At 50.9% G+C, this 11059-nt stretch overlaps 1 protein-coding gene across 2 annotated transcripts in view; it reads right to left on the minus strand.

The window, feature by feature from the left end:
- Nucleotides 1-11059, minus strand: part of Gli2 (GLI family zinc finger 2) — a 225992-nt gene that overhangs the window by 36947 nt on the left and 177986 nt on the right. The gene's annotated exons all lie outside the window — the stretch shown is intronic.

Raw genomic sequence — 11059 nt, forward strand, 5'->3', positions numbered from 1 at the left:
AAAAAAAAAAAAAAAAAAGTCCGCTCTGGGTAGCACCATTCCCTAAGCAGCCCTAGACTGTGTGGCAGTGGTCAGATGGAGCTGAGTGAAAGAAGAAAAAAAAGCCATTCAAGTGAGTGTATGTGCATTTATTTCTCTATGCTTTTGAGTCTGGGTGTGATGGCGTGTTGGGACTATTTGAAGTTTCTGTCACGGCTTCTCAACCACAATGGATGGCCATCTGGAATGTATGAGTTAAAATAAACTCTTTCTCCCTTTTGGCTTTCAGCTGAGGCATCATCACAGCAATGGGAAATGACAGCAGGGCAGTGACCCTCCTCCAAAGCGTGCATGAGCCACAGCAAAAGCAGAGTTAGAAGCAGAGTGTGAAGCCTGGAAAGGCACCACAGCAGTGCCCCAGGTCGGTGACGACGCTGTGTGGGGCTCCATTCTGATTGGCTACTACAGTGGACAGTGTGGCTACGGAGAAAACTAGACATGGTGATGTCCATGGTGTGTCCAACTGTGCAGGAAAACTGGCCTGCTTCACAACAGAGCACGATGGACGACAGGCAGGGGATGGCCAGACGCGCTCACATCTCTGAGCCTTACAAATGTCAATCCGTAGATCCAGAAGGAAGCTTTCAACGATGTCACTCTTTAGCATCTGTGATGGCAGGGCCTTGGTCTCCCAAGCCTGATGAGTCTATCTAGCCGTGAGCAGTCCTTGTGGTTTTTCCATAGCCCTAGAGGCCTCCCTTCCTGCAACCTCGATCTCGTGCAAATCCCTTCTTGTATCTGTAACCTGGAGGTTACACTGAGGAACCCCTGGGGTAACCCCCTTCCTGAAGCTCCTTCACAAACTTATTTTGCACCCCTACCAAAGAACACCAGGTTGATATCCCAGAGCCAACGAGTTCTGCCCAGTGGCATTGCAGTATCCAGGACCCTTTGAACATGCACACCCGCCCAGGAATAGTGCTCTGAAGGTGCCCAGAGGCATTTTCCCAGTGGACTACAAGCTCACGGGCAGAGGACACCCTATGGCAGAAGTCACAAGTCACTCTCATACCCAAGCTAGCTACAGAGGGGATCCACCTATGGGGAACTGCACGTCTTTGACTGTGGCCTTGCTGGGAAGAGGTCGCTGTGTGTCCCAAGGGAGGAGAAGCAGGGCTGGCCAAGTGGGTTCCTCTGGTTCTCGCTGTGACTGTGACAGGACGGACATTCGTGTTCCTGCCACCCAGAGGCACTTTTGGGAAGAAGGGACTCAGGGAGAACCACAGCATGGCTCCTGGGGATAAGCCTGAATGAGAGGTTCATGGAGTGTTGGATGCTGAGTGCGCTGCAGGGGAAGGTTGGTGTGCACTAGGTGGCAGGGCTGGGGTTTTGGAGACTCATGGCGTTCATGGTTAATTTGACACAAGCTGGCATCACCCAAAACCTCAGTGAGGGGCCATCTAGTGTGGGCTGGTCTGTGGGCATACGGTTGGGAGATTACCTTGACTATTAGTCGAAGTGGAAAGACCTAACCCACTGTGGGCAGGATCATTCCCCACGTGGGGATTTCTGGCTGTATAATATAGAGAGAGCAGGCATGCATGAGTTTATTCTCTCTCTGCTCTTGGTTATCTCTGTGAGGTAACCAGCTGCTTTTGGTTCCTGTAGCCTTCTCTAAGGTGCCTTTTGTCAGTGTATTTTATCACAGTGGCAGAAACGAGACTAAGACAAGAATACAGAAACTGGTGGCTGTGAGTAGCCCCAAACCCAGGAATGGGGCCTCCTTGGCACTCATCTAGAACCCCAAGACAGTCATGACATGAAGATGTCTACCGCCAGGCTGAGACCACACAGCAGTAGGCTATCTGATGTGACCCAGATCCCTCTGGACTCTGGGGACAGGAGTAAATCTTGTCAAGGTATGTTGACATGCACTCAAAAATGGGGCCACTCTGTAAGGGAAGGAGAGTGCCCAGGGTGGTGTCTGTGTCCCACACAGAGGAAGAGGTTGTCTTCAGAGAGCAGTTGCTGCCCTGGAGGGGAAGAGGAATGCTGCTTCACTTCCCCAGGGTCGTCCCCCCCAACCCCCGCCTCCATCACCAAGGAAACAGGGAACAGGAGTTTCTGTCCAGGCACTGCCTTCCTTCTCTCAGCCCCAAGCTTTGTGGAGCACACAGAAGCTCCCTGCAGGGCCCTGGACACCTTGTTATGGTAGTCATCAAGGAAGGTGCCTTGCTACCAACTCCTGTACAACAAGCGGCCCGAAGGAGGACACGGGCCCAGAGAGGAGGTCATGACTGGGCTCATGCCCACAGCTGGGAGGGAAGTCGGAGTGTGCTGGAGCAGAGCTTGCCCACTGGATGGTGTTCCAGTCTCTGTTCTCTATTAGAGAATAGTCCTCAAGGACTTTTAGCCTGTTGGTGGCCATGGGTAAGACACCCAGAGAAGCCATTCCAGCTTCCCCAAACAGGTTTACCAGGGTACAGTGGGGTGATTGCCCATTCCCCGATAATAGATCTGATCAAAGGCCTGGGGAACAAGTTTTTACCCTTCCCTCATGCCGGATAGGTGGCAGACTGGGCCTGCAACAGTAGGATCTGGGCCCTGGAGCCATGGGGGAAGGAGTAGCCCTGAAGGTTTTTCTGGGAATGTTGAAATTAGAACTCAATTTGGGAGGGTACTAGATTGTGGGTACGGGGCTGGATCCGGCCCTGGGAGTCAAATCAAGACACATGCTATCCACTTCTGAACTCTTGGAGGATCAAGCTCAGAAGAGCTCTGGGTTGGACCAGAGGGAGAAGGCAACAAGAAGGGCCAGCGACGTCAGCTATTTGATCATAGCCTGGGGGAATGAGAGTTTGCTCATGCGCACCTGTGCTGTGCGAGGTTGGAGAACTTGGGAAAAAAAAATGCCAAGGGTGAAAAGGGACAGAGTCGGAAGTGGAGAAGTGGGCTGGAGACGGGATAGCTCCGTGGGCAGTGCCGGCTGTACAGGCGTGAGGAGGGGTTTAGAGCTACAACAACCATGAAAAATGCTAGGCACCTAAAGTCCTAAAGTAGACAGGCAGAGAGAGGGGGTCTCCGGGGCTCACGGGCTGGTTGAATGGGGGACTCCTGGTTCAAAAGTAAGGAAGAGTGACCCTCTGGCCTCCACGTGTCTATGTACACACATGCATACGCATGTGCACACACTCAAACACGTACACATGCAAACCTTCCCTCAAATATGTATAAGGATGTCAAATAGGTTTAAGAGTCTTACCCAGGAGCCAGAATGAAAGAAAGCCAGGCTCTGCTGTCAGGCGGTCAAATTGGACACGCTGATCTTTCCAGTTCACTAAGGTACAAGCTTCCACTCACCAAATCCTCACTGGAACTCTCCTTAGAAACTCTACCTGGTGGTCCCTCTGGGGCATCACTCAGTTGGTCTCCAGTTCACCCTGGGGTGGTGGCGTCTGAGAGGCCACCCTAGGCGGAGTTTGAACTTTGACGGTAGACAGATAGGGGTGTAAGTCTCAGTGCTGCCACTCCTATGTGACCTGGCACCACATTCCTTAGAGCCAAGCATCCCTCACGTGCAGGTTGGTGCGGGTGTAGATGGATGAGCAGGTGTAGACAGATGAATGAAGCACAAGAAATGTGCGGAGTAACTGTACCGGGTCCTTCGTAAGTGCTCAGCCAGCACTCCCTCCCCCCTTCTCATATAACAACAGGAGAACAGAAGAGCTCAACAGGGGAGCACACCCCGCTCACCCTCCTGACACCCCAACTCATGCCCCCTTCTCACATGTCAGCACAGGAGTTCTGGCAGGAGACAAAAAGAGAGGCTGAGGTGATGAGAATCCCACATGCACCCTCGCACCAAGACCGGGCCTGAGCTAGCATGCCCAGACCCTTGGTAACGGGTCCCTGGGGAGCTAGAAGGATGGGAGCCATATCTTCCTGGAGGGGAGATATGAGGGTGATGCCGGCTGGGAGTATGAGCAAGGCTCTCACAGATGGGGAAATGAAGGGAGGGCGTGAGCTTGTAGCATGGAACCGCCCTGGGGCAGGAATGGACGTGTTCCTTCCTAATGGAGTGAGAGGAGGGAAAGAAAGCAGGAGGAGGGAGGGTTGAGGCCCCTGAGCCCCACCCAGCGATGCCTGTCTGGGAAAGTGAACAGCGTGCTGACTCATCCAGACTTGGCCTGAGCACCAGGGTGGGCCCTGATCTCCAACCAGGGAAGGGAGAGTGTGGAAAGACCAGATCTGAGCAGCTGAGACAGGACCATGAGGCTGGAGTCAGGCCCGTGTCCCATCTCACAGACAGAACTACTGAGACCCAGAGAGACATTGGCATGACAGTAAGTTGTAATACTATGAGTTGATGGTCCCTAACCTGGTTTAGGGGCCTCTGAAGATGAGAAAGGTTACACCAGACATTTTTGACTGTCAGCCTACAAATCTCCTGGGCTGGATTCTGGGGTGACCTGTGGCTACAACTCTGATCCCAGCTCCTGCCTTCCCATCTGTGTTCTCTCAGCTATCTCCGTTTCTCCTCCAAGACTGTCATCAGGAGCCCCTTGCCAAAGAAGTGTCCCCCCCTCCCCCAGTCCCAGGTCAAGGTCAGATACCTTGTGAGGCGCTGCTGTGGAAGATGGAGCCTTTGCCAGTCTGAGTTTAGCAGATGACTGGACTCCCTTGGGAGGAACCATAGGTAGTGACATAGGTAGTGACAGTGGCCCAAGAGCAGGCACCAACTAGGTCTGCTTGTCAAGTTCTAAGTCTATGCCCAGTAAGAGGTTTGAGCATGCCAGTATGCCAAATGAATGAAGGATGGATGGATGGATGCAGAATGATAGATGGATGGATGGATGGATGGATGGATGCAGAATGATAGATGGATGGATGAATGAAGAATGATGGATTGGTGGATGGATGGGTAGATGGATGGATGGATGGATGAAGAATGATGGATGGATGGGTGGATGGATGATGGAAGGATGGATGGGTGGATGGATGGATGGATGGAAGGATGGGTGGGTGGGTGGATGGATGGATAGATGGATGGATGCAGAATGATAGATGGATGAATGGATGGATGGATGGATGAATGGATGGAAGGATGGATGGATGGATGGGTGGGTGGGTGGATGGATGGGTGGGTGGGTGGGTGGATGGATGGATGGTTGGGTGGATAGATGGGTAGATGGATGGGTGAGTAGGTAGATGGATGGATGGATGGATGGATGGATGGGTGGATGGATGGATAGCCCTCTTTATGCCTGTCTCTTCATGAGCAAAAAGCAACCACAGCATGGGTCACAATCCACAGCAATTCTGTGGATTGGGTGTGAAGAAAGACACTTGCAAAATCCATGAAGGAAGCTGGTGACATTGCCTAAATTCCTGGGACCTATGGTCAACTGTATCTAGGCAACAAAGGACATGGCAGACATGACAAAGGTGACATTTGCAATGACCTGAGTAGCCAGCCAGTCCTAAATGACATCACAGGGTCCTCAGAGGTAAAGGAACACAGGGTTCAAGCAGAGAGGGCCATGTGACCTGGAGGCAGAGATCATACTGTAGCAGTCCTAAGCTGAGGAATGCTAGCCACCACCAGAGGCTAGGAGAGGAAAAGTCTCTCTGGGAGCCACTAGGGCACAGTCTCATCTTGCCATCGGCCTAGCGAGGCTGCCCTGTGACTTCCTATCTCCAGAATCAGGAAAGAATACATTTCCACTGCTTTAAGTCCCCACTTTTCGAAAACTCGTGGTTGGTAAAGATCCTGTCTAGGGGCTGGAGGTGCCACCCTCCGCATCCAAGGACCTTTAGTGACTATGGAACTCCCAGAGAACAAGGCTCCTGTGTTATTTCTGGAGATGACCTAAGTCGGGTGAGCGCACCTTCTGTAGCAGGCAAGGACAATGGGGACCTCCCCCACTCTTAGCACGCTGGGGAGCTGTGGGAAGGGAGGGAGTCTAAGTCCTGTGTTCCATCCTGTGTTCTTACAGAGCTCCAGAGCGTGCTTTCTTGCCGCCACTGGGATTACACGGTCACTGATTCCCCGTAGCAGAAACCACTTGGCATGACACACCAAGCCCTTAGGCTCTGGAGACTGCTGGCCTGCATGCTTCAGCCCCACTTCTGGGCCAAGATGCCTGCCACCCACCAGGATCACAATGCTATGACAGAAGCAGGGAATCTGTGCCCTCATGCTGTGGCTAAGCCCATGGTTACTAGCCCCATGGGTTTTTTTGTTGTTGTTCTTTTCCTGCCCCAGACAGGCCCACTGACCTGTCAGGGAAGGAGCTGTATTCGCCGATGCCTAGACCTTGCGGTTTGGCCTCTCTCTTTTCCTCGTGAGGAGGTGGGCAGGCCTGTGTCTGTTCTTGTAGAGCAAGCAGGCCATCTCAGCACCCAGAAAGCTCCCTCCAGGCTCACCAGGAACTCCACCTCCTTCCTGATGGCCCTTTGTTGCCCCTGATGGTTTTGTTGGGTTTCTTTGCTTTGTTCTGTATAAGAAACCCGATATTGGCAAGCTTGTTCATTATGTTCTCTACACATCTACTTGGAAAGTTCCAAAAATCATATTTAAAAAAAGAAAAAAAGCATGTACTCAGGGGAATTGTATTTTCAGAAAGTCAGCAGGTTCATTATTTGTTTTGGGTAATGCTGGACCCATCTCTTTACGGGCCCTAAGCAATTCCTCTACTCTGGGCTATATTCCTGCCCCAGAAAAGAATGCAATCTTTTTTTTTTTTTTTTTTTTAAAATGTGTATATTGCTAAGGGTGGTGGTGGTGCATTCCTTTAATTTCAGCACTCAGGAGGCAGAGGTAAGGCAGGAGAATCGCTATGAGTCCGAGGCCAACCTAGTTAACGAAGAGAGTTCTAGGCCAGCCAGAGCCACAATTTGAGATCCTGTCTCAAATTGTGTGTGTGTGTGTGTGCGTGCGTGCGTGCGTGCGTGCGTGCGTGCGTGCGTGCGTGCGTGCGTGCGTGCGTGCGTGCGTGTGTGTGTGTGTGTGTGTGTGTGTGTGTGTGCGCGCGTGCGTGCGCGGTCGCGCGCATGTCAGAGGATGACATCAGTTATTATTCTTCAGGCATCATCCAGTTTGATGTTTTGAGACAGTGTTTCTCTCTGGTCTGGGATTCGAAGACTGGGCTAGGCAGGCTAGACAGGGAGCTGGATCCCTAATGTTTACCTCCCCAGCCCTGGGATTACGTGTGTAAGCCACCACACCCAGCATTTCCTCCAGCTTCTCTTTCTTTTCAATGTGTGTTCTGGGAGTCACGCTTACCGACTGAGCTATCTCCCCAGCCGGTGCCGTCCTGCTGTGGCTCAGCTGCTCAACCCTATGGGTGGGATCGTCCATTGGCAAAAAACTCAACATACTACAGAACCCTCCACACACAAGGAACCCAGAGGACAGGACACGGGAGTCCCCCATGCTGAAGGGCATAAGTGTACCCCAGATGCCTGGAGATAGATTGCTGCAGAGCAGCAAGAAAGAATGAGCTAACAATGAACAGATAAAAGAAGGAATAAAGGCAGAGACGATAAAATACTGATTGTAAAGCATGAAACCCAAGTTCCCAAAGAAAATACCTCAACGGCATTATTTATAGGAAGAGCCACAGAGCAAAGCTGAGCATTACGCCATTAGGGAAATGGACAGCCATAATATAGAAAATGCTCATCCAGGCCAATGACACTATTAAGGATATATGCCAAAGAGAAATTGTTGGGGACGAAGAACTCATGATTGTAGACAACAGAGTAGTGAGAGATCTAGGGCAGGGAGGTGAGGACATGGCTCCCAAAGTCCTGGCTCATCCCCAATGTCTTACTGGAACTCCAGAGGTGGAGGCAGGAAGATCAGGAGTTCAAGGTCATTCTTGACTACATGGGAAGTAAGAAGTCATCCTGAAGTACATGAGACTAGAAAAAAAACACCACATCAATAATAATATATAAAATAAGTCAGTGGTAGGAGAACACTGGAAACCCTTGGTTGCCTAAACTTCATACAACACACAGAACATACTCAAGGAAAGCCTACAATATGTAAATGTATGTAAGTTAGGTGCCACATAAATGACCTACAAAGGGTCATGTGGCTCCTGGTCAGTCCTTTGGGGCTTATCTCTAAGCACTAGTTGTGGTGGTTGGTTTTAATTGTCAACCTGACACAATCTAGAATCACCCAGGAAAAAATTCCATGAAGGATTATCAAGATTGAGCTGTTCAGTGGTCACGTCTTTGGGGAACCTGTCTTGATTACAGTATCTGATTGTCATCACCCACCTACTATGGGCGGCATCATTCCCTAGGCAGGGGATCCTCACCTGTGTACCATGGAGAGATTCAGCATGCGTGCATTTATTGGCCTCTCCTTCTGACTGCAGATGTAATGTGACCGGTGGCTTCAAGTCCCTAACTCTTTGACTTCCTCGTGACCCCCAATGATGAGCTATCTAACCTGGAGCTGTGAGCCCAATAAATCCCTCGTTCTACGAGTTGCTTCCGTCCTAGTACTTTATCTTAGTAACAGGCATGAGAACCTTACCCATTCTCATTCTCTGGGATGCTTTTCCTTTCTCAAAAACCTCTATTTATATTTCTAGCCCCCCAGGCTACTACCCTGGAATACAAGAGCCTAGAGCTTCAGTGGATTCCCTGGAACTCAGACCTGCTCCCATAACACTCAGGCTGGGCACAGCATGAGAGTGCCTTGGTCAAGCTGCCTGGTCTGTCCCCATGAGGCTTCGCAAAGCCGCTTGATGTATTTAGCAGACCCAGATTTTGGAGAAAGAATGGCTTTAGGCATGGATCTAGGCCTCTGGTGAGGTTGGCTGAATGGGTGAGGACCCTGGGATGGAGAATGGAGCCTGCAGTGAAGAAATTATGGAAGCTACTAGAAAGTATTTCAGGTCACTGCAGGGGTCCCTTGTCACCTGGGTGTCCCATCAGAGCTGTGGATGACATCTGCTGCTCAGTATCCCTAGTCCTGTCTGGCAGACTCATTTTGTGACAGATGCACATGTGTCCACACTAGACCCGACAGTTCCCAGGCCTGCTACAGAGCCTCTGTTCACCGGACCCAGCTGAGCTCTGGCTTTCTGCCTCTCAACGGAGTTCTTGAAGAGTAATCAGTATTTGGATTTGGAGATATCTCACTAAGTAAACACTGTGATGTTTGCGTAGGGAAATGAGGTCATAAAACGGAGGCCACAGAGGCCATACAGAGTGGTTCTAAAAACCCCAGCTGCAGCAGTTAACAGAGGTTAGGCCACGCCCACACACTCCTTCTTTATCTCAGAGCCAGAAGGGCAGGAAGGCACTGCTATTTCACACACCTAGTTCCAGATGTGTTAAAAAATGTAGGACTGGCCTGGGGACACAGCTCAGTTGGTAGAGGGCTTGCTTAGCATGCATGAAGATCTGGTTCCATCCTTAGCATGAAATAAATAAAGCAGGTGTGGTAGCACATGCCTACAATTCTGGCACTGCAGAAGTGGAGGTAGGAGGACCAGGTATCCAAAACCATCCTTGGCTCCATGGTGAATTAGATGCTGGCCTGGGCTACATGAGATCTTGCCTCAGAAAAAAAAGTTCAAAAATAAGAGCTAGCTGAGTGCTTGACATTCAGGCGAAGAGATGCTGGGAGATGAGGTATATAGGCTTGAGATAGCCTCGGACTTGATCCAGGTAAGAAGTAGGGCCAGGAACACAGCTGGACCAGGGAAGAAGCCAAGAGAGCCTTGTCAAGATGAGCCCCTGGGGTGCCTGGGCAATGGTTACCATCTGGGGATGTGAAGTCTTGGTCTACAGTAGAATCCACCTGAGCATGGCTGAGTGGAATCTTCTAGAAAGTCAATGCCTCGAAGCCATGGATGGGAATAGGCAGATACTGGTCTCAGAGGTAGAAGGGGAGGAAGAGGAAGAGGAAGAGGAAGAAGAGGAGGAGGGGGAGAGAAGAGGAGGAAGAAGGGTGAAGAGGAGGATGTCTTCAGGAAAGACGAGTCTGTAGGGATGGCAGACAAACATGGCAGGCTTGACAGCTTAGCCTTACCAAGAGCTGTGTGGAATGTCCTGCTGGCCCATCAAAGCTAGACGGGCTAATCCTGGGCTCACATAAACTCTCAAAGGCAGTACCGGCTAGTGTGTGCCTGGGGAAGGTTCTCTCCTCAGCAGCACTGTATCCAGACAGTCTCTGTGGGCTGGGTTACGGAGAAGAGGCAGGCCCTTCTGCTGATAAACACTGGCTTCCCTTTCATGTGTGAGGTTCCACATCTCCTTCCTTTCAGCCTGTTACCCCACAATCCTTTAAGCCTTTCTCCCCCTCCCTCCCTTCTTCCCTCCCTCCTTCCTTTCTGGCTTTCTTTTCTCTGTGTGTAGGATGTGTGTTCAGGATGTGTGTCTGTGTGTCTGTGTACACCTCCATGCATGGACACAGCCGTGGAAGTGCCATACGCCTGCACACACTGCGTAACCGAGCTTTACAAATACGTTAGATCAATCAGCTCAGAAAGAAGGAAGGCAGGGCAGGCTGGGAGGATGGCCCAACTGTTGAAGTGCTGAGTTTGACTCCCTGAACTAATTTAGTAAGATAAAAACAGCAATGATGTGGTGTACCCTTGCAATCTCAGTCTTTGGAAGCAATAGGATTCCTAGGGCACCTTAGCCACGTCAGTGAGCTCTAAGCATGTGAGAGATCCGGTTTCAAAGACCAAGGTGGAGGGCCATAGAGGAACTGACCCCAGGCCTCCATGGTCACATGTATATACATACACACATATACCCAATGCATCCACTCACATGTGAAAACACACACACACACACACTAAAAAATGGTTTTGTTTTTTGTTTTTTGGCTCTCAGTTTTGAAAGTCACAGATGCCAAGTCCTGCTGATTTGGCCTGGGGTGGCAGAGAACATCACAGGGAGGAATAGGGGAGGTGGTGGGGCCAGCTTCTCTACCTCATTGGGGGGGCCAGGGCACCATGATCTCTTCCAAGAGCAACACCACCATGACTCAGTTTCCTCCCACTAGTCAGGTTCCAGTATCTGGCAAGCCTTGGACAGGGGCTTT

This window comes from Mastomys coucha, unplaced genomic scaffold (genome assembly GCF_008632895.1).
Source record: "Mastomys coucha isolate ucsf_1 unplaced genomic scaffold, UCSF_Mcou_1 pScaffold1, whole genome shotgun sequence".
Taxonomy (NCBI): domain Eukaryota; kingdom Metazoa; phylum Chordata; class Mammalia; order Rodentia; family Muridae; genus Mastomys; species Mastomys coucha.